The sequence below is a fragment of the Tiliqua scincoides genome, chromosome 6, assembly GCF_035046505.1.
Source record: "Tiliqua scincoides isolate rTilSci1 chromosome 6, rTilSci1.hap2, whole genome shotgun sequence".
In the NCBI taxonomy this organism is placed as follows: domain Eukaryota; kingdom Metazoa; phylum Chordata; class Lepidosauria; order Squamata; family Scincidae; genus Tiliqua; species Tiliqua scincoides.
In genome coordinates, this window is record NC_089826.1 from 51,364,367 (window position 1) to 51,388,969 (window position 24,603).

Sequence of the window (24,603 nt, forward strand, 5' to 3'; positions counted from 1 at the left end):
ACAAGCTGAGCTTGACACTAGTGGCCAAAATGGTGAAAAAATTGGTATGTCCTGCTAACTGGTCAAGAGGCAATTTTTCAAGTGGGGCTCCTCTTATATTTAGCATGGAGAGAATAACTGTCTCTCTTCACCCCAGAACAGTGTCTCTAACCAATAAGGGACACACTTTTTATTTATTTACTTAATTAAATTTGATTTTGTTTTGGAGAGGGGCTATAAAATCTTATTTTATCCCAGGTAGCAGACAGATGCCTTAGCTATGCCACTGGCTGGGGAGAGGTCACAGATCAAGTGGGTGGTGAACTACTGGGGGGAGGAGGCAAGTTTTCCCCCAATTTTCACTTTTTAAAAAGCCCGGGCGTGATGTCACTTTCAGTTGTGACATCACTTCCAGGGCATCATTCTGAACTCTGCACAGGGCTACACGTTCATTAGCTATGCCACTGGTCTGGTCATCAGAGAAGTCCATCTTAGATGTGCCACAACCTATGGAGGTGGGAGGATGGCAACAAGAAATAGGGCCTTCTCAGTAGTAGCACCAACTTTATGGAATTTCTTCCCTCTTAGGTTAACAAACTGAACTCTTCTCTCCTTAAAAGCTTTGTGTCGGGCATAAAAACATTTCTTTTTTGGCTGGTATTCTGATTTTATTATGGTTGTTTTAATACTGGATGTAGTGTGGGTTTGATGGGGATGTTTTATTGCTGAATTGCATTTTACAGCCTTTGCCCTTTTATTCTTTTATTTAAGAGGTGATGGCTGCTGGTTTGTAGTTTATTATGTTTTATTGTTTAATGATGCTTTAATGCAATGAACTATCTTTTAATTTATGAAGTGTTTTTATAATTTTATGGTTTTATAAGCCACTTTGGGTGCCCTTCAAGGAGAAAAACATGGTACAAATTGAATGAATAGATAAGTGACTAATACGTACCTGGAGTAGGCTCCACTGAATGGACTAAGCTTACTTCCATACATAATATTGTGCTGTTAAATTGTTTCACCCTTGCAAGCAGTCTCATTATAGGAAAATTAGCAGGACTGTGAGATTTTAATGAAAATGACTCTGTGCGTTTAACTAGCAGTTGCACAAAATGTGAACATTCAACACCTTTGACCGGGTATCAGAAATGTAGTCAAGAAGAAGTGAAGCAGCAGAATTTTTCATACAGCAGCACCAATGACATCATCAGCAGGACCAGAAAAATTCAGAAAAATTCAGCAGGAAAGTTTCCTTACCAGTGACACAGAGTTATGGTAAATGCTTGCAGGTATATCATGTAGCTACTGACAACATGGGAGCCCTGCTGGGGAAAAAAAGCATTTAAGAAAAGCGTATGAACTGCTATCTTTTAATTCATGAAGTGTTTTTATAATTTTATGGTTTTATGAAACCAATTGGTTTCATGTTTTAAAAGCAATTCTAAGCTCAAAACTAGTAGAAAGCTCAGTAAGGGTGCAATCCTAACTGCACCCTAGGCCAGCACAAGTTCTTTGTACCAGCCCAGAAGGGTCACAGGAGTCGACTGGGCTGGCACAGGGATGTGTGCCAGCCCACGGAGGCTGCATCCAGCCTCACACTGATTTGGGGAGGGAGGGTTGCTTCAGCCAAGCTAGGCAAACACAGGGTTCTGGGCAGGGCGGCAAAGAGGCGGGAGGGAGTCATTCCAGAGTGGGGGGGTAGGGCAGACGGAGGGTGGTCCCAGGGGCAGGTGGGCAGGGAGCGGGAGGCGGGACTGGGACCTGGCAGTTATGCCAGATCCCAACCCCATTCCATGAGCAACGTGAAGCGGCCTGAAGCCACTCCATTCTCCTTGAACTTGCACCACCTCAGGAGGTGGTGCAAGTCCAAGGAGACCCATTGCGGCCATGGTGACTTACCGGGGGTAAGGGGAAGAGTTTCCTCTTACCTCCAGCTGAGCCACTTCTGGCCCCAGTCTTGCGCTGGATACAGCGCAGGCCTCCTGGTCTGTGTGTTCCAGCGCAAGATAGGATTGTACTGCACGTTAAAGACTGAATGCTGGATTGTTTGCAAGTCCTACAAATACAGTAGGTCATTGGGTCTGGCTAAATATAAAGAAGGTTGTGGGTGCTGTTGGTAGAAGCTTCATTCAGACCAACTGCAGAAGACTTTGTGATGTTTGGGTCTCTTTATGCAAATCACAAGAATAGTCCTTGTGATGAGTCTGATAAATGATGATCTTTTTAACATGCACCATTTTTCTTTTCTATTTTCTTCCCCCAAAACAGAACTTCCAAAATTTTAGCTCAATTGTTTTCACATTTCCATGTCTAATGTTATTGTTAGGCACGCATGCTCTCGATTTTTCAGGAGAGCTCTGTGTTCCTTTTGATGTCTCCTGTAGAAAACTGAAACTACTGGGGGAAAGAATTGCTCAATTTTTGAATTTCCATGCTTTGGGGTGTATTAAGCCTGTGATCACCAACATCCTTATAGGAATGAGGACCATGAATTCAATACAACTGATTTCTGAACAAGCTTTATAATAGTATTTGTGTTACACTTGTGCTTCACATATATGATCTTGATATAAAACAATCCCATAAGGTAAGTATTATGGTTCTCATATTATAACTGAGGCTAAGAAAGAGTGGCTGGTGCAGAACCGAGTAGCCTTGTGTAGAGCTTTCAGGCCCAGGATAGGGGTTAGGATGAGGTGGAGGCCTGCTCTACCTTCCCTGCCCCCTCCCAGGCCTGAACCACCCTTCCCTGCTCTTCCTCCCACTGAAACACCCCCTCCCTGCCTCCATTCTGCCCTTCTGCTATCCTCTCCCATTCTACTGCCACCCAGTGCAACACTTACCTGTTCTGGTGACCACTGGGCAGGATGTGGCCCTCACAGGATGGCACAGGCCTTCCTGCCGGCACCCCTTACTCATTGAATGTCAAAAAGCACCTACAGTGTTTTTATAACGGCCAGTGCTGCCCAACGATAGGATCAGGCTCTTACATTATGCCAGCTGTTTAATTTACTGTCATGTTTCATTTGACTTTTCATTCAGACATTTACTATGTACCATGTCATATGCTATACATTGTTCTAAACTTATAGTCTCTGTTCTTAATGACATTATTTGTCATTTAAAGTCTCTGTTGCTTCTGAATGCTGGATACTAAACACAGCCATACACAGTCCCTAGAATCCAATATTTCATGGAAGAATGACCAGGTACCAGGAGTGTAGTCAAGAAGAAGTGGAGCAGCAGGACTTTTCTACAGCAGCAGCAATGACATTATCAGCAGGAGCACTCAAGTGTGCCTTTGAGACTGTTTTCAGAGGCATGAGCCAAGAAGAAGCATCAGGCTCAACAGATGGCAAACTGAGACATTTGCCTAAGGGCACATGTTAATATCTAGGTAGGCCAGGCCTTTCAACTTTAGGGCTCTTGGACCTTTAACAATTGTGCAGAATGGTGATTCTCAAGTGTTTAGCGTCGGGATCCACTTTTCAGAATGAGAATCTGTCAGGACCCACCAGAAGTGATGTTATGACTGTAAGTGACATCATCAAGCAGGAAAATTTTTAACAATCCTAGGCTGCAATCCTACCCACACTTACCCAGAAGTGACTATCATTATTAAAAGCATATACATAGTAGCCTGTTAAAAGTACAGATGTGTAACATTTCCCCAAGTGCAGTCACATACCAGGCTAATATATTAAAAATAAAATATTGAAATGAATGGGGACCCACCTGAAATTGACTTGCAACCCACCTAGTGGGTCCCGGCCCACAGTTTGAGAAACACTGGTGTAGAAGCAGGAATTTCAACAGGTGCAGCTTGTCATCTCACAGATGACAAGTTGTACCTGCTGAAATTCCCTCCTCTACTCAATTATTAAAGTTCTAGGTAGACAATCAACTTTTTCAAGGGCTAGCCGAGAGACATGTGTTGGCCACATTGAGGCCACAGACCTAAGCAAGTTCGCCTGGGAATAAGTCCTATTGACCACGTTGTGACTTACTTTTGAGCAAACTATGCAATTGGTTAGCACAATCCAGCAGCAAAATCCTACACATGTTTATTCAGAAGTCACAGGCTTATTCTCAGGTAAGTATATATATAGGATTTAGGCTACAATTCTTACCTGTACCTTTAGGCTACAATTCTTAGACTTACCTGAGAGCAAATAATTAAACACAGTGGAACTTACCTAGGAGGAAACATGTACTGTATAGGATTATGGTGTAATATTAAACCTTTTTATATTCAACTGGGCTATTTTTTAGTTCTGCATTCCAGTTTATACATTTGTTTTAAACTCTTGCAACCCACAGGCTGAGTCTGGGTTCCTCAAATGACATGAGCGCCATCACAGACCTTCCCTTATTTGTGTACTGTTTCATGCACACTATTGACTTCCAGAGTGTTGTTTCCCTTCTGCTTGCCCTGCTTGAATCGTGAAAACCACAAAATGTCATTTCAGAAACTAAATATTTAACTATTCTTTCATTGATCAAGTTGGATTGATTTAAATCATGGTGATTTAAACCAGCTATTAAAGTGACGCGGAAAGGATTGATTTGAAATCAGAAATTTCCATTTATTTATATACTCCTAAACTGAAATGCATACTAATTGATTGCAGTAACTATCAAAACATATCAATATATTGTTGCTTCGTTCTGACAATCAGGCCTTGGATGTTTTTGTTGCTATGTTTACATTACGTTTTCCATTTTTACTCACCAAAGGGATTTCTTCAAAATATTTCCAGGTAGGATCTGTTTCACAATCCGTAGCCATGAAAAGTATTTTTTACAGAAAGATGGAGGCTGGGATAATGGTTGGAAGGTGCTTCTTTCCAATGTCCCTTTCTGCATCTTTTTCTTCGGTATGCAGTTGCCTTGCCCTGCTCTGATATTCTGCTCCCCTCCCCTCTCCCCATTAGTTACTGGGCAGATTATTGTTCACCACTGAGATGTAAAGTAAATGTCTGTGTTCTTTACCAAGCAGGTAGTATAACAAATATTTATAATTAGACTACTGGTTCTGAACAGGCTGCAGAGATCAGGCAGTTAGTAGGTTTAACATGGGGGTAAAACTTCACCCAGATAGATCAGGGGGTGCTACTTGTGCTGATGTGTTGCCAATCTCTGATCACAAACTCAGTATCAAGGTATAATACTCTGTGTGACAACCGGCAAAAATGTCTTCCACACATTTCTTTATATACAAAGAAAAACAGCTTTTCATAGTAGAGTAACAGGTTCGGTTTTGAGAGATTACAAGAGGGGTCACACAACAGCCATATGCACGTCTTCCTGTAAATCACACTGGGAGATTACTTCAGAGTAAGCTTGCTTTGATCACAGTTAGCTTGCAGGGGCTGTTGAACAGGCAGCCGTACCTTTCTCTCTGTTTCTATGTTTCAAATCTTCTTCCTACTTTTTTCCGCTATCCATCCCAGTGCCCCCCTCACAAGGTCAGTCATAATGTGCAACTGGAAAGCTGGCTAGTACAAAACATTGAAAATTAAACTGAGGCTGCATCCTATTCACGCTTACCCAGTAGTGAGCCCCATTGACTATAATGGGACTTCTGAGTAGAAATGCATAAGATTGGGTTCTGAGTCTAGGTCAGAATCTTGATCTGAAAGGCGTTTAATTTAAAATAATAGTCCTAGATCAGAGAGCATTGCCAGTCATTCCAAATGAGAAAATATGTTGCTTGCTCATACTGTGTTTCATCATATCAGGTCAGGATATTATTTAGGCCCCTGGATGCTAGGAATATGTAATCAGTTCTTTGAGGTTGGGTCTGCTGTAGAGATGCTTCAGAATGTACCAAAAAAAGCATATCATTAATTGCAGGACCTGAAGAAAGCCACCAAATCCAATCTCATCATTGTGAACGTCATTGGTTAAAGAGAGTGCAACTTCATCCAGAACACGTTGAACATCACTTCTTTAGTCAAACTATCTGTGAACAGAATATCCACCTTATCTGGGTTGTTCTGTTTGGTGGCCTTATCCAGTCAATCACTGATCCAGATACTAATTCAGCAGCTGCAATGCTTGCCCTGAATTCAATAAAAAGTAGAACTAGGTGTCATCTTACTCCATTCTGAATGGTTTCACTCAAGATATTTCATGTAGTTGTTAAAGAACATGGGAAGTTAGGAAGAAGTTGTGCTATAGCACAAATGGTACAGAACCATATGGTAATCTCCCAGCACCTCCTTCTGGAACTGGCCATCTATGTAGGAGCAGGGCCACTGAAGTTCAATGCCCCCAGTCCTCAGCGTAAATCTATCCTGAGGGATAACTTTGACAGATGGTATTTAAAGCTGCAGAAAGGTGCAGGAGAATTAACAGGGGTGCACTTTCTTTACCCAAGAGTTATTAAGGAATTGAAGAATGCAGTTGCTGATCTCTTGACTAAAATATGCAACTTGTAACTTAAAACGGCCACTGTGCCAGAAGATTGGAGGATTGCAAATGTCACACCAATCTTTAAAAAGGGAAGGAGAGGGGATGCAGGTAATTATAGGCCAGTCAGCCTAACGTCTGTTCCAGGTAAGATGGTGGAATACCTCATCAAAGATAAAATCTTAAAACACATAGACGAACAAGCCTTGCCGAGGGAGAATCAGCATGGCTTCCATAAGGGTAAGTCTTGCCTCACGAACCTTCAAAAGGTCAACAGGCATGTGGATGCAGAAGAACCCATGGACATTATATATCTGGCCTTTCAGAAGGTGTTCGACAAGGTACCTCACCAAAGGCTGCTGAAAAAACTCCACAGTCAGGGAATTAGAGGGCAGGCCCTCTCCTGGATTAGGAACCGGTTGTGGTCCAGGAAGCAGAGAGTGGGTGTCAATGGCAATTTTCACAATGGAGAGAGGTGAAAAGTGAAGTGCCCCAAGGATCTGTCCTGGGACCGGAGCTCTTCAACCTCTTCATAAATGACCTGGAGACAGGGCTAAGCAGCGAGGTGGCCAAGTTTGCAGATAACACCAAACTTTTCCAAGTGGTGAAGACCAGAAGAGATTGTGAAGAGCTCCAGAAGGATCTCTCCAAACTGGGAGACTGGGCAGCAAAATAGCAGATGCATTTCAATGTAAGTAAGTGTAAAGTCACACTTTGCACATTGGGGCAAAGAATCAATACATATAGGCTAATGGATTCTGAGCTATCTGAGAGAAATCAGGAGAGAGATCTTAGGGTGCTTGTGGACTGCTCAATGAAAGCATCGACCCAATGCGCAGCAGCAGTGACGAGGGCTAATTCCATGCTTGGGATCATTAGGAAAGGCATTGAGAATAAGACAGCTAATATTGTAATGCCGTTGTACAAATCTATGGTAAGGCCACACCTGGAGTATTGTGTCCAGTTCTGGTCACCACATCTCAAAAAGGATATAGTGGAGATGGAAAAGGTACAAAAGAGAGCAACCGAAATGATTACTGGACTGGGACACCTTCCCTATGAGGAAAGGCTACAGTGTTTGGGCCTCTTCAGTCTAGAAAAGAGGCACCTGAGGGGGGACATGATTAAGACATACAAAATCATGCAGGGGATGGAAAGAGTAGATAGAGAGAGCTGCTCTTTTCCCTCTCACATAACACCAGAACCAGGAGACATCCACAAAAGTTGAGTGTTGGGAGAGTTAGGACAGATAGAAGAAAATATTTCTTTACCCAGCGTGTAATTAGTTTGTGGAACTCTTTGCCACAAAAAGTAGTGATGGCAACTTGCCTGGATGCCTTTAAGAGGGGATTGGACAAATTTCTGGAGGAGATGTTTATTATGGGTTACAAGTTATAGTAGGTATGTGCAAGCTCTTGGTTTTAGAGGCAGGCTGCCTCTGATTGCCAGATGCAGGGGAGGGCACCAGGATGCAGGTTGTGTCTGTTGTCTTGTATATTCCCTGGGGTATTTGGTGGGCCACTGTGAGATACAGGAAGCTGGACTAGATGGGCCTTTGGCCTGATCCAGCAGGGCTCTTCTTATGTTCTTAGAATGGGTCATCCATAATGGAAACCAAGTGAGTTTCCATGCCCATGCCAGACAAGACACTAGACTGAAATGGATCTAGATAATTTGATCCAAGAATGATTGGACTTGCATGTCTGATGAGTATCTTGCCCAAGAATGGAAAATTTTCAGTTGGTCAGTAGTTGTTACAATCCTTAGGGTCCAATAAATATTCATTAGAATGGTCTCATAACTGCCTCTTTCAAGGTGGCTGGGACTGTCCCCACTTGTAAATACTTCCCACATCCAGCCAATCATTCCGCTCTTGCTATGTATTATAAAGTGTGAAAGAGCAAAACTTGTTGAGCAAATAAGTGGTCTTCTGTACCCCATCAAACACATTATTAGGTATACAGGAGTGAAAGTTCACACAATGAATGTACTGTATGTATCCGGTGCATATATACACTATACTTACACACTTGTGCCCATAAATTATGCAACAATCTTCCGCAGTGGGCCTGAGTTTCACATCTGTAAATAGATGGGGCATCTTACAGGTTTGAACAAGACCTCTGAAGAAGCAATTCAGTGTTCAGTGAAGAGATTCAACACTACTTGGTTTGTTCAGATAGAAAAGGCCCTTCTGTGAAGGATTGGTTCCATGACACTCCATGGATACTAAAATCCACAGATGTTGAAATCTGCAGGGGGCAGGGTCTCAGTGCCACAATAATTTACCTGGAGACTGCACTGGACCCTCAGGAGGTTGCGCTGATCTCCCTGCACCTCAGAATACCTCCCAGACACAACTGGAAATTGCTTAGGTGAACCAAAATTGGCTTCCAGTTGTATTGGCAGGCCCTCTGCCAATGGATGAGGGCCTACTGCGTAGCTTTCACCACCTCTTGCAACCAGTTTTCCACAAGTACCATTGTAGTTTATTTTGTAGATGTGGCCCGAGCCTGGAAGAACAGAAGCATATCACCCCAGCTTCAGTGTTTACTTGTTTGTATTTTGTCTAATGCTTCGTAATCTGGTCCTTTGCATGTTTGCTTGGAAGGAAGTCCTGTAGTCAGCAGTCCAGTGTCTTTTTAGGTTCCATTCTCAAAACAATTTGTCAAATAACATTGTATTGTCATTTCACCTCTGTGTAAAGGGGCAATGGATTTCTAGTCAGGCCTTTGCTCCTGACTGAACCTTTAAGAGTGTTGTGTGGTGACTAATTGCTAACATTCTAAATAAATATTCATGCATTCCACAGACTACTTGTGAGTTGTCTGAAGAAAAAAAGGACTTCCTTTGTTTGCTTTAAGCATGCTGCCTGTTAATGTAATTGGGAGTCCTGTAGTTCCTGACCTGTAATGTGTGAGGTGATAAATAATCATTCTGGATTTACTTTTGCTGCACCATTCAAGATCCTGTATCTCCACCACATCTCATTTCAGCCATTTCCTTTCTATGTTGCATTCCTTCTAATGGTTTCAATCTTTCATCAGGTGCATTGTGCAAATTGCATTTATGCTTCTCCCTTTTTTGCCATCTATTCCTCTTAATGGAGCCTGGATTGCACAAAGCATTCAGTTAAATGAGGAGTTCTCCAATACAATTATTGCCACGATCCTTTCAATGCCAATTTAGAAATGGTTTAAGCCTGCCCAAGGCAAACTGGTAAAAAGGTTCTAGAGACCCTTACATGGAAGTAACTCATATAGATTTCAATTAGTTATTTATAAATAGACAAAACAAGGATATAGAGAGGGATGGGAAAACTCAACAGAGAGCTGTTGAGGTTTCCTTGAGTTTACTATGTTTTTTGTAGTTCTGCCACCAGGTAAAACAAAAGACCAAGATCCAGCACTTGCGAAAATGACTCACTGAGGCATAGAGTTCCATAGACTAAAAGCAAATGCTAGTTTAACTTGGTTATTTTTCTGGAATAAGGGCCAAAGGGGAATATTTAATAGGAAACAGAAGAAACACGTAATATAAGCTTTCTAACTGCACGTATCTCTCCCCACCCCAATCAAATAGCAGAAGTTGGAGCTGCAGTCCAGAGCAGGGCTGCAGCATAGAGGGAAGATGGGTTTGATCCTATCCCCTCTCTGTGATTCTGATCTAGATCATCCCCCTCCCAAGATAACTAATTTGCTCCTCGAATGGCTCAGCAATATGTATTGGGTTTCCTTTGTCTCGTTTTTATGCTTCACTGTTTTATTGTTAAAGCTAATGACTTTAATGCTTTGTCTGATATTTTTCTTTTTAACCTGCTGCCTTACTTGTACTTTTGTAATAGAGCTTTGTAAGTCTCCTTGGGCATTTGCTTTGGTATGCGAAAGGCAGGATATAAATTCATCAAACAAATTAAAAAAATAAATGTCACTTTAGGGGGTAACAATCCTATGCAAAATTACTAAGGAGGAAGTCCTACTGAACATGTGGGTCTGGTGGTGTGGTTCCAAGGTGTCATGGTGAGCTCAGCAATGCACAGAAACCTTCTGAGGCTACTTTGCGTGATCTTAACCACTACCTCCGGTTTCGCTGGGGACCCAGTAATATTGTTTAAAACTGCTCAGGAAGCCTCAGAAGGCTTTTCGAGCGGCAATGAGCGTCATGCGAGGCTTTATGAGCCTAAGTGAATATCGGGGGGGGGGGACGCGTGATGGATGGAGGTGGCATGTCTCAGACCTGCCCCAGGGCGCAACGAGGGCAGGTCCATTATTGTGTGGAAGGGAGGAGAGCACTGAGTTAGAACACTGGAGGATGGGAGGAACAGAGGCTGACACATCATGGGGTAAGGGGGCAGTATTGGCATGCTGCCTCAGGGGGCCAACGCTGGTGGAACAGAACACAGGGTTACCATCAAGATTGCTTGGACATGATATTCACGGGTGAAGGAAGCCAGGGTGACCATTGATGTGCTTTGGGGAGGTGAATAATGTGAAGCAGAGAGCGGAATTACACAGGGCATGCTGGGCAGTGTGAAATTAGCACGTCATGCACATCTCTTTCACATTTTGTTCAAGTTTTCTACCATGTCTAATGTGAATAGCAGCTGATTCCAGAAACCTTGGGGGGCTCTGTCTCTGTACATTGCAAGAGAGGGAACGAACAGCCACTTGCACAAAGTCTGAAGCTGTGGTTTTCAAACTCTCAGGGAGTTTGAAACCTGCAGTAAGTCTTTGCAGGGGGGGGGGAGGCAACGGGGGCAGGGCAAGGCAGCAACGCGATCCCCAGGATCGCGCCGCTCAGGGGGTGCCATCCCTGGGTGTGGGGAGCCCTGCATGAGTGCCTGCAGGGCTCCCCAGGTCAGGGAAAGTGAAAGCGGAGCGATCACAGCCCGCTGCACTAAACTGGAAGTGGGGCGTGATCGCTCCACTTTCTCTTTCCCTGACCTGGGGAGTCCTGCAGGTGCTCGCGCAGGGCTCCCTGCACACAGGAATGGCATCCCAGTGTGCATCCCAGTCCCTGCAGCCCCATCAGAAGAAAAAGTGGAGCGATCGCGCCCCACATCCAGTTTAGTGCAGCGGGGTGCGATTGCTCCCCTTTCACTTTCCCTGACCTGGGGGGCCCTGTAGAAGGTCGCACAGTGCTCCCTGCACCCCCAGGAGGCTGTGGGAAGCTCGGGTAAGTGCACCCAAGCCCCTGTAGCCCGCCTGAGCAGCACGATCCTGGGGATCACAGCACTGCTGCCCCCACCCCTTAAGGGGAAAGAGGCCAGGGCCCTCAGGCTGGGGCATTGTGATGACCCAGTCTGAAAACCACTGGTCTAAAGAATCATGAGCATGTGCATAGCACTTTCTGTGCTTCACAGTGTGCAAAGCATTTACTTATATTATCTGGATGCTATCCTTACAACAACTTTGCAAGGCAAGTATTATTCCCATACTGCAGCTGGGGAGTTGAGGCTGAAAAAGAGTGGTCTGTTTAGGGCAGCCTAGTGAGCTTGGCTCCGATCCTATTCACATGTCCCTGGGAGTAAGTCTCATTGAACACAATGGGAGTTTCTTCTGAGTGGATATGCATGGGATTGTGCTGTCAATGTGGAGATTCACAGCTTAGTCTGAGAGGCACCCATCTCCTCCTATACAACAAAACATATCTCTCACAAACTTTGGTGTAGTTACATAGGCCTCTGAGGCATGTGCCACCTGGCCTCCTATGGTCCAAAACCTCTTGCTGACAGCTTCCTCTGATAGCTTTTATAACTGTCTCTTTCTTGATGGCTTCAATGGTGCATGAATATTAGGGCTGGTCCAAGACTGCCTAGTGCCTGAGGCAAAATGCCCAAGCTACCTCCCCCCTTATCTGATGTCCACCTCTGCTCTTCCCACTTCCTGGACTAGAAAATCAGCCATAGTGCACTCTAGTGCACTATTGTCTTCTCCATTCTTCTTCTTCTTCTTCCATCCCAGCACCCTCTTCCAATTCAGGAAGTGGAACATGGAGGAGGGGTAATGGAGGCAAGTGAGTGAATGAAGGTGGACATCCCCAATAAACTGCTGCCTGGAGCAGCTGCCTCAGTTGGTCTCATGGACGACCTAGCCCTGAGGACCATGCAAGGACTACACATTTAATATCATAAATGGTGTGGATTAGAATCTGAACTAAATATATAACTACAATCTCCCAGTATTATAAGAGGTAAGTAGACACAGTAGTGGCCAGTAAGCTCAGTTCTCTATTTACTCCATAGACTAAAAGGAATGAGCATGAATTATATAACAAAACAGGAGAACACATGATAACCCATCTTTACTCTCTTAAAATTATAATTCAGAACAGTCAACTGTTGATCCGAGATTGCGGTTCTTGGTTGTTGTATGTTTGAATCCTATTATAGATAATATCCTTTCTGCAAATTTGTCGACAAAATGACTATAAATTGCAGCAGTTTCCACAGTGAATGAACCCTATTAAACATCATAACTTCCATGCTCAAAAAATCCACTCAGCTATTTTAAGTTTATAATAATCATGACCTGCAATATTCTGTCATTTTCTACTTGATGTTTTTTCCTCTTAGCCCAGAAGGACTTTTCTAGAAAATGCTTTGAACAGAGATGAAGTTAGCCTGTCCCATTTTCCCTTTAACTTTATCACAAGATAATCTGTCAATAAGATTAACATCCACATTGGCCTGAAGAGAGCTGGGGATGGCTGGTTCTATGGGTGAGACAGAGAGGGACGGATGACTTTTAGTCTCCATAAGAGGCAACAGACTAGAATGGGTAAGCTGGGGAAAGCGAGCCAAAAACCTGCACACCTTAGAACTCAAAGCTGCCAAATGGGAATGTGTATGGCTTGTAAAGAGTGCTGCTTTCTTATTTCATTCTAAATGCTCAACTTGTATATTTGTGAAGAAATATATGTAGAATTCTTCTCATCTGTAAGTAGAAAAGGGAAATCTCTAGATGAATTCCCATCTAGATGAGTTCCCATTTGCCCTTTCTCATGTAGGCACACTTGGTAGGATGATGTCTCTTCTGTTGTATTCTGTTCAAAAAACACATCATCCTCCATCCTTTCTCAATATGTTCCTCCATTCTAGCCAAAAATGCATTGTGAACAATGATTCTAAGTGGTTGAAAATGCAATACTTCCACAGTCCAATGCTATCCTCAGGATTTGCCATCATATGTCCACATGTACTAGTTCGCTGGTACAAAACTCTGCCTGCCAATGGCTACACCAGGCGTACGCCTGACTACACCAGGGCAACACAAGAAAACTGCCATGCTAACGTAGCTCGGACATTAGCACAACTTCACCAGGGGAAAGGCCAACAAGGGGAGGTGATTGAGGCATAATGTGGGAGGGACATGGGAGGGATGAGAATGAGTTGATCTATGTCATATCTGAACTCCCCTTCAGATTAGTCCATGTGCTACAGCCTCCCTGTCAGATATGCCTGTTTGCAATGATGTGGGGTGTTAAATCCTGATTAAGGTTCACTTTCCCTGTCTTCTGTTGTGACTGGATGGTTAGAGTGCAACTTTGTAGAGCAGCTGCTCTGGATTCTAGACTTGCCTCTCCCTTATCTTCTGTCTCCACCATGGGTGTTTCTGGCCAGGTATGCATAAGGTGAGTGCCTTGCTGGTTAGGGCAGCTCCCTTGGCAGGACTGAAACCCATCCTCCCTGGCTCCCAGTCTGTGTCTTCGGTCAGTGAGTTACTAGCACCCTACTTTGAATGCTATTGAGGCTCATCTTGTGATTTGTTCCAGTCCCTCCCCTGGCAAAAGGATTCCTTCTTGCTGGTGAACGCCTCTGCAAGGGCTTGAAACCTTGCCATGCAGATACTTGTTTTATATGGCTTCCCTCTTCTAAGAGAGCTATCTTTCTACCCTTGCTCTGCTCTGAAAGGTATTCCTTGGATAGCTGTGGTTTTGTGAGTGGGATAAGGGGATGAACTCTGGGAGCAGAGCTTTCTAGCAGTTCTTTGCATTTGCCACATTGCTGCTAATGCCACAGTAGTTCCTGTAGGGCAGGGCTTTTCAGACCGGGGTGTCATGACGCCCCAGCCTGTGGGCCCTGATCTGTTTCCCGTTAAGGGGTGGGGGCAGTCAGGAGGCAGCAGTTCGATCCCCAGGAATCAAGTGAAAGTGGAGTGATCAAGCTCCACTTCTGCTAAACCAGAAGTGGAGTGCGATCACTTCACGTTCACTTTTGAAGCATTGGGGAGCCCTGCAGACAGCCACACAGGGCTTTCCACACCCCCGGGAGGCTGCAGGAGGCTCTGGTAAGTGTACATAAGCCCCTGCAGCCCCCCTGAGCAGCGCAATCCTGGGGATCATGCCACTGCCTCCCCCTGCCCCCCTCGCAAGAACTTACTGTGGCTTTCAAACTCCCTGGGAGTTTGAAAACCACAGCTGTAGGGGGAAAGGGTGCTGTGGCATCCCTGTGTTGTGCCATATGTGTAGTTTTGTGTGGTGTCCTTGGAGCATTTCCCTATGGTTGGCAGTGGTGCCTGGCGCTGTGTTGCTCATTCCTAGTGGCTGCTAGGGGGCATCCCCCCAATAATGACCACTCATTAGCCATGCCCCTGAATCACCCCTGCTCAGTTAATCTGGCAGTGTTTCTCTGGCTGCCAGTGTTGGGGCTGGATGAATGCAGTGATTGGTTCTGTGGATATTGTACTAATGACACATCACCATCTGGGTCCCACTGTATGGATGAAGGGCTCTATTGGAGTTCCCATGGATTCTGCCAGCATTACCGGGCAGGAGGTCTGGTCTAGAGGGTAGAGCCTCCATTTGCCTGAAGATAACATCCAGTAGGTCGCCAGTTTGAGGCCACCGGCACCGTGCGACCTTGAAGCAGCTGACAAGCTGAAGCTGAGCTATTCCATCTGCTCTGAGCGTGGGAGGATGGAGGCCAGAATGTGAACCAGATCAGAAGGAAACATCTGAATTGTTGTGGCTCTTGAAAGATAGAGCCTTCTTTCAACTGTAAAAATCCCTATGGGGATTTAAATAAGCCTGCCTATGTAAACTGCCTTGAATAAAGTCTTGAATAAAGACCAAGGAAGGCAGTATATAAATACCTGCATTATTATTAATTATTATTATTATTATTACTGGAAATGGCTGTCCCAGCATTACTGGGAGGGCTGTGCTGACATAGCATTGCCTAGATGGACTATCTAGCAGATATCCAGCTGCTCTTTTTATGCAAACTTGGAAACCATTTTTCATGTAGTACATTTATTGGATGACTTCTACTAGTGTCAAGTGAAAAAAAAAGTTTTCAATTATATATTTCTTGAAAAGTACATGACTAATGCACCAGCCGACAGAGGATTAACTAATGTCAACTTAATGATTAAGAGGCGGAAGAGGGAGAACACGCCAGCCTCCTGACCGCATGTGCTTATGAGCCATATGCTAAAGAGGTCTAAGCAGGAATTATGTGTTTCCTAATAATCTTCATTCATACCTAAGGAAATAAAGACTATTTTAATGCAGTCAGGTTTTCCTAAAGGAAACACATCACCTTTGTGAAGGAAGGGAAGACATTTTAAAATAAATTAATGTGAAGCAAAATTATACACAGATTTTACTGTTGACAAATGCAACTTAGCTTAGGTATATAGGTTTTGTGTTAATTTTGGAAACTATGGCTTTCCAAAAAATTGACGTTCATACCGTAACGGGGAGAAACTGCACAGGTTTTATGCCAGAAGGGCCCATTTCCTTTATATTTTATAGAGGAGTAACCTCTAGTGATTTTTAGAAATCTCACTGAAGGAAAATATGTCATGTTAATTAATTATCTCCCAGATGTATGATTTGTATACATATGATCACATAACATTTATTTTGCATATCATGAAAAATAAAGGGTTCTTATGGCCCAATCCTATCTAGGCCTTGTGCTACTGGAACTCATGTTCCAGCATGAGAACATGTGCTTTCCTTGCATCTCTTTTTCTTGAATCTTTATTTATATAACTGCCTCCTGATATAAAGTGACTGTGTCCAAATGGGCTGCGCTGTGTGCTATGGTGGGAGGCAGTAGCGTCACGAGGATCTGCACCCGGTGCAGGAGGCCTGTGTATCATCCCTATCATAGACCTTCTCACATGCAGTGGGCAGGGCAATGCCCCGGGAAGCAGGCATGGTGATGCATCATCACCGCAACCTGCTGGGTTTTTTGGCTGTAACTTTCCATAGACTATAGATATTTCTATGCAGTTTGTTTCATTACATTCTGCATTGAATAATATATAACATGAAGGCATTATTCAAAAATACCAAGATTTTAAAATTTTTGGACAGGATTGTTGTCACACCCTTGTGTGCGTCACCCAGTGTGGCCCACACCCCCTGCACCTTCCTAGTGATGCCACTGATGGGAGGGAGTGGTGATGATTCAGAGGGGAAAGAGCAAATATTCTTCCTTACCCCTCTGTAAGCCCATCAACTGCCAATTGGTCTTCTTGAACATGCACCAGCTCTTTAACTGGTACAAGTAGAAGGCGACAAAGGGGGCATGTTGGTTCACTCCAGAGGGGTTAGCATAAGTCACATGCACTAGGTGCCACCCCCTCTCCTGCATGTCCCCATCCCTCCCCCATTCAGCTGTGAATCTTCTATCCCTGCCCCATTATGCCCATCCCACCAAAGTTGGTGGGCCTTCTTCCTGCCACCAAGCATGGGGTCCGCCACAGTGTCTGTGGGCATGGTCTGGGAGTTCGCAGCTATACCAGATAGGCATTTGTGATGCTGCAAAGCACCTTCCACCACCAGAACACTAGAAGATTGGGCTGTGTATTTAGTAGTTCATTATCTCTGAAACATGGCACTAATCCTAGTGATATCCTAAAGGACAAATGTACCCTGTGGTCCCTGGTTCTCAGGGAGACTTGTATCTAGGGCTGAGATACTATCATTTGCTGAGAGGTCTAATGTTCAGGATCCAGATCATTGCATTTTAGATTCATATGAGTTAACAGAGTCCTCCAGGTAAAATACTACATGCATGAAATTTAGGATTCCTGAAACAGCCTCCTTTTCCCAAAAGCAGCTTCTCCTTTATTTTGCATGGTTTTCCTCAATGACCCATCACAAGTATTTGATTATGGTGTCTTCTTGCCCTGGAGATCTGGCCTGACAACCTTCTGGCCCCCTTTGTTAATTTTTCTGTCAAGCCAGTCTGCATGAGTGATGGCAATTCTCTTCTGTCTGATCTCTGCCCCATGGTGTGGTTCACAAATCCCAGATTACTCAATTATGTATGACTTACTCCATGGAGCTCACAAAACATTGTGAATTCAGTTCATACCATCTAATCGGTAATATACACACAGTCCCATGATATCATACTAACAATACCCATGCCCACTTCAATGCTTCTCTTTCGCTCTATATTAGGATATCACACAAGATGCTGTTTTCATGAAGCCGTAACACCTGGGATAATTTGCTGGATTTTGTAGGGGCATATTGCAGAAGACCACTGAGGAGTTAGTGGTATATAGCACACGCCCCTTTTTACCCTTCTGGACCCTTTAGGGTCCTCTGAAGCCTGCTATGACATCCTGTTGAGGTACATTCTTATTAATTTGTATAACCTTTTGAAGAGCATTGTTTAACTTATTTTTATTCCTTAATGCAGAGGTCCCCAAACTTTTCATCGCCAGGGCCGCATCATATATCTTAATATGGTCCTGCAGGCCAGGGTTAGGAGTCCCTTGCAATGGATGCATCTTTTAAGCTGTGTTAGGACTGGGCAACTGGAAGTGATTGCCCCATCTTGGGAAACACTGGGTACTATTTCAAAGCCTGACACCAGGGGAGTGGATAGGAGGCAGGATATTTTGAGAGCTAAATGAGTACTCGGAAGGCCTTCTGAGACCTCTGGAGGTATACCTTTAACAGTATACCTGGTTTCTTGACGGAAGCCAGAAGTACTGTTAAAGGTGCTCCTGATGCCTTCAAGCACTAAGGAGCCACAGCACAGGGCTATGTGTGCCCCTGGAATAGTGCTGGAAGGTGGGCAGAGGTGGTAGTGGTGCCATCCCAACAGGCCTGCAGGTGTGGCACCTGGAGCTTTTGCCCCCCCTTGCCATTGCCACTGGGCTGGTGTGCTATCATGCTGTCTTTTAATGCCTCATCTTAATGTAGTTCATCTAGATATGCAAATTTAACTCACAGAAAGACTGATTGAAAAACAAGACATGCTAGCCCAACCCCAAACCAAACTGCAGGCTAAACTCATTAACAGCTATTGCATGGTTCTGCCATGCCACTAAAACTACAATTATCCATTTTGGTACTTGGTTTTCTGTTGAGAAGCAGTACATAAATATACTTAACAACAACCACCAGAAATAATTAAAAGGTGCAATTCTACCTTTCTTGTACAATTCTTGTAGAACTGAAAGGCAAAACTCACAGCACAAGCCTATGCATGTCTACTCAGAAGTAAGTTCCATTTTGTTCAATGGAGCTCACTCCTAGGTAAGTGTGTTTAGGATTGCAGCCTTTTTTCCCCCCAAAGAAGCAGAGTTAACAGCCCATTTTTGTGCAATGGGACTCAGCTGTCAAAATGATTATTTTAATTAAGACTTGCATTCTGACATTTGGTGAATTGAACTAACAGATCTTGAGGAGCAAATCCCCAGAAAGACTCCCCCCCCCCCCAAGAAACATTCTTCCTGCAGATTCTCTCAGGCTTTCTTCCAGATTAACTCTCATTTGTGAGAGACTTCCCCCACCTATTAATTGTTGCATTTTTAATACCTGGACAGACAGGTAGCTAATGAGCTACTCAATGTCAAGATAAAAGCAATATTTGCAAATGCTTTAAATTAACTTGACCAAAGAAATCAACCTTTTTCAGTGCTCCTAATTTCTTTTCACTTACCATATGATGACACTCAAAACAATATTTAGAGGGTTTCCCCCACGCAGTAAAGCTTTTTTTTTCTTAAGCCATTTCTGTTCAACGTTGCATATCCGCAACAGGGATCAAATGTGGGTAGGAAAGAAATGGGTTTTAATCTCCTTGCAGACAAATATTTCTGATGGAAAGAACTTGGGAATCAAATACATGTGACATTTAAATTGTTGCTACCTTGGTTTAGCTTTTCTTAGTCAACAGCATCAAGATCAGGGATGCCTGCAGATCAGGACTGTGCTGGGAAGTAGGGTTAAAGTTGTCTAGACCAGCCATTCTCAACAGGAGCCCGTTCATCCCCTGGCACATTTGAAGGGGGCCACAGACTTCAAACAAACAATTATAAATGATTTTATGTTTATCTGTTTGTGTTGTATCCTTCTTTGATGGGGAGGAGCTAGAACCCGAGAAGAGCTCCTAAAGGGAGCAAAAAAAACAAAAGATTGAGAATGGCTGGCCTTGCTCCTCATAATCCCAATCCACAGAGCCTTCCCCATCCATCCAGTTGCTATTGACTAAAAAAAATCTGTGCCTCCCAGGTGTAACAATACTTTAAATGTTTAATGGAATTTGTCCTTAGGTGTTCAAACCCCTGCCCCCCCCATTCAGAGCCCTAAATTGTTCAGGGGTGGGGGAGGCAACAAAATAATTCCTGTTAATTAAGCAACCATTTCACAGCATCTTTCCAAATCCCTTTGGTTGGGAGACACATGGCAGCCCAGCAAATCTGGGCACAGTTGAAACTTTTTGTTAACAGAAGAGACACATAAAGTGTGTTGTGTTATAACTGTTAAAGATATAGGAATACAGCAAGTAAAGAGGTCAAGAACTCCGTTCATAGTTCTGGAATGACTGACTGTAAGAGCCTGGGAATTAAAAGCTTCTTTATACTGAGGGGTACAGAGATTCTGCCCTTGGGCCAGTACTGCCTGTACTTTTACTTTATGAAGCTCCATATATCTAACAAACCAGTGATAAGAATCTGATGACTCTCACCATGTCTGCCATCTGCAAATTCTCATCAATTGAGGAAGCAGTTTGCTGTATCTTGGTGCCCCATCCAAATACTCCAACTCCCTTCTAATGCCCACTTTTTGGCTCATTAACACCCTCTTTATTTCTAGGATCAACAGCTGTGGTGTGCAAAGAAATGAACAGAACTCATCAGTTGAGCAACTAACAAGAATTTATTGCTACAAACACATACACTCCCTGCAAGTCCTCTTGTCTAGAGCCTTTCCCTCCCCAAAACTCCACTTAACTCAGTGAGTAAAGGTCTGAAGCCTCCAGTCCAAGTCAAATCCAGTCTCCAAAGTACAGTCCAGTCTTCCCAGTCCAGTCTTCTGCAGCAGAGTCCCTCATCTCCAGCAGTGTCCTCTCCAGCAGGGTCCTAGCAGTGCTCTCATCTGTGTCCTCCAGCAGGGTCCTGGCAGTCCCCTTCTCCCGTAGCTCTTGGTCAGGTAGCATCCCCCTCTGGGTCAGGGTAGCTCGGTCAGGGTAGCCTTTGGTCTGGTCAGGTAGCCCTGCTCCTTCTGAAGCTCCTTTTATCCTTGTATGTCCCTTGTTAAGTCCAAATTAGGCTCAGGTGAGCCATCCCTCCAGTCTATCTCCATTCAAAGTCCCATCAAAGTCAAATGAAGCTCAGGTGTCCAACCAGGTCTCCATTGGCCTTGATTGATTACAGCTGTGGAGCCAGCCCTGCCCTTCCCAGAGCTGTCAACCAGCTGTCAAAACATGGAATCGCTGTCAACGCCACATCATCCACCTGATGATCTTCTGATCTTCCATTACACTTGGGTAGATCCATATGGAAAGATCCTGCTTCTTCTGCCAAATCAGGTTTCAGCAGGGATTTCAAATATGTCTTTTTGGATCCCATGAAACAATTGCAGATCAGGTGTAAGGGTCCAGATGAAACAGATCACAGAGTCCTTTGGGCATCATGCCTCTGCCATGTTGGGAGGCAGTTCTGCAGCTCAACCCTTTGCTTGAAGCCATCACCACCTGGTGAAGAGCTGCTGCTGCTGAACCAAACAGGAGATGCTTGTAGATTCCCAGATTGCAGCCATTGTGATGAAAAGATTTGAGTACCCCTGTTCCTATCCCACCCAAAGGAGTAAGCCTTGTCCCAATGAGATTTGGAGCACCCTCACAGAAAACATGCTCATTAAAGATCTCACAGGGTTCCAGGCCTCCTGTCTTGACCTGAGGGAATGCCCTTTTAAGGTTACCTAGCAAACTCCTTGCCTCCCTGAGATTCTCCTGGAGAGCACATTTGTTATTAAAATCTCCCAGTTAATCAAATTATGTGATCTCACAGTTTTGGAATTATAATTCCCCTCCTTGTTTTAGACCATTGGTTCCCAAACTGTGGGTAGGGACCCACTGGTGGATTGTGACCTGATTTTTGGTGGGTTGCCAAAGGGTGATGGAAAGATAACTAATTGCCTCAAGTCCTGAGGCTATTCAAAAATAAGATACTGTAGTGCTCCCTTCGGCAGCACGTATACTAAAATTGGAACGATACAGAGAAGATTAGCATGGCCCCTGTGCAAAAATAAGATACTGTAGCTGCTAATTACCCTGCAAAGAGCTCAGCTCCTGCAGTTTACAAGCATGCATAAATACAGAAAAATAAATGTCTGAGTGTCTTTTTTTCTCATTATTGCCTATAAATAAAATATTATTTCTTTCTAGATCTCATTTACTAGAAGTCTGGTAAACTTAGGTGGGTCCTGATAGAGTGTCATTTCTGAAAGGTGGGTCCAGGTGCTAAAACGTTTGTGAACCACAAACGTGGTTTGGGAACCACCGTTAGACAGATGCACAGGGTGGGGCCCATGCTGGGTTGGGTTGCATAAAACCCCACACTTTCCAAGGACTAAGTCCAGTAACAGTGATGAAGATAAGGGCACAGATGAATAATTCATCAAGGAATAGCCATATTCTAATCTAGCAGCATATTCCTCTCTAAAATCTTCAATGAAGTACCATCCTGATAAGGAAAAAAAATTGCTTTCATCTCAAGGGAGCAAAAAATCTATATTTAATATGGTGAAATGAAACATCCAATTGATTATTCATAGGTTCCAGAGTAACTAGTTACATACAAGTGAGGATTTAATGTTCTTATTTTACATACAGATTATGTATGAAAGTGTCATAATTCCGACCTCTTGTCAAACTTTTTGAAGCTACAAGGCACTTCAACACATACATTCCATTAAGAGACTGTTGTTATCTGTATACCAAATTATGACACATTTCCTTACATCAAAGCTACCTGTGTTACACTGAAAAGTTACAGAAAAAGCTTTCTACCCTTTGGTTAGGTTTGAATGTAATGGAAAAGAATTTTAGAGCTGTGAGCTTGTATACAGGGGGCTCCCGTATCCACAGTTTCAGTTAACCACAGATTGGATCCCCCCCCATGTGGTTGCTTCGTCTCCAAAGGGTATTCTGAGCTCCCCAGAGGCTGTGTGAGTCAGCCCGCAGCCTCTATGGGCCTCAGAATGACTTTTAAAGGGGAAAAACACGATTTCTGGTTTTTCGTCAAAATGAAAGGCATAAAATGTGATTTCTAATTTTTCATCAAAGCCGGAAGTGACCTTTTTATGCCTTTAAAAGGCATTAGGAGGGCCGGGAAAGCCTCCTAATGCCTTTTAAAGGCAAAACGTCACTTCCCGATTTTGGTCAAAACTGGAAGTCAGGTTTTTTCCTTTAATTAGTCATGCAGAGGCCACAAGTGGATGCAAGCTGTGGAGCTCCAAATACCCTCTGGAGAAGAGGGGACTGCAGCTCTCCTCCCCTCGGAGGGTGGGGTGTCCCCAGTATCTGCAGTTTCACTTAATGTGTGTCAGTTCCGGAACAGAACCCACACCCTGGATACTGGAGCACACCTGTACTTCCTCTCTTCCCTCCTCTTCTTTCATATACAAGAGGAGACTGAAGCTTTTGCTTTCAGTTTGTACTAAATCACAGTTTCATGTTACATATGAACACAAAAAAACCTGTGGTTTAGTTCAGTTCAATTCAGTTCTGAAGCCGTCTTCATGAATTTCCCCCCATATGTCCAATGACTATATTAGGGAAAATGGGAGCACCAAGTGGCATGTTCACATGCACTGTGCGTGGTGTCTTTCTCTGTGTCATTTTGAACACTGGCTGGCTAGGATTTAAATCACATGGAGAGAGCCTCGGCAGTCAATGCTTGTCTTTACATGTATAATGAGTGGGTGCTCAAGGGATGTATTTGTCCCTTCCTATGCATTTCATTGAATGTCTGAAGAGGGCTACAGAAAGCCATGATTTGGTCCATGATTCACTGTCCCACAGGTGGAGTTTAGTTTTATTAACAGGTGTGGCCTGATATCTGGGATGAGAGCCACTGACAGGTAAGAATCAGAGATTACTTCTCCTTCTACTATAAAACTATGTCAATTGATGGAAGAGAGTCTATGGGCAGGGAATGTACAATGTGTGAAGAGAAAACACATGTGCAAAATAGCTCAGTGAGGATTGCTGACTGGAAAAATGGGGGAGGGGGGAAGAACAACTCTGTTGTTGTTGTGAGCTTTTGGGGGCACGGCATATACTCAGAAGATGGATTCCAACCCCCAAATCATAACATTCTGAATTATGTCCAAAAATGAATGAATGAGTGTGTGTGTGTGTGTGTGTGTGTGTGTGTGTGTGTGAGAGAGAGAGAGAGAGAGAGTATATGGATCAATATATATATGTACTTGAATGCTACGTAAAAGCAACCCTATCAAAGAATGAACCAGTTCCCTATAGATACCAATCAACTGCTGCAGATGCAAGTTATTAGCCAGGAAAAAATTGATACACACAAAATCCATTATGAAAACATAATTCTAAAATATTTTGACTTATACTTTTCGCAAATGGTAGTCATGCTGTGGGTGCATAATGGGTTTAAAAATGAGCTTTTCTTGCTTACAGTGGAACTTTGAAAGACACACTGTGTGACAGAGAGAAAAAAAAAAAGTCCCCAGAATGCTTAAAGGAAGGTTGAAAAACCTGCAAAGCCTGAATGATGGTAACACAAAGATGATTCCTCAGACATCTTGTCAGTAATTTTTTTTAATCCTGCTCGGTTTGATTGTGTTAAGGATTTTTTTTTTTAATCCTTGCTCTAAAAAAATGTTTTGGAGCTGAAAGATTGCTTGTCAATTAAGTACACTGGTAGTGTTTTATGTAAATGTGTTCGAGAACAGATATTCCTCTGTGTAGTTGTT

At 43.6% G+C, this 24,603-nt stretch overlaps 1 pseudogene; it reads left to right on the plus strand.

Moving 5' to 3' along the window:
- The first annotated feature begins 21,830 nt into the window (after positions 1-21,830).
- On the plus strand, positions 21,831-21,924 carry LOC136656465 (U6 spliceosomal RNA; annotated as a pseudogene).
- Positions 21,925-24,603: the final 2,679 nt, after the last annotated feature.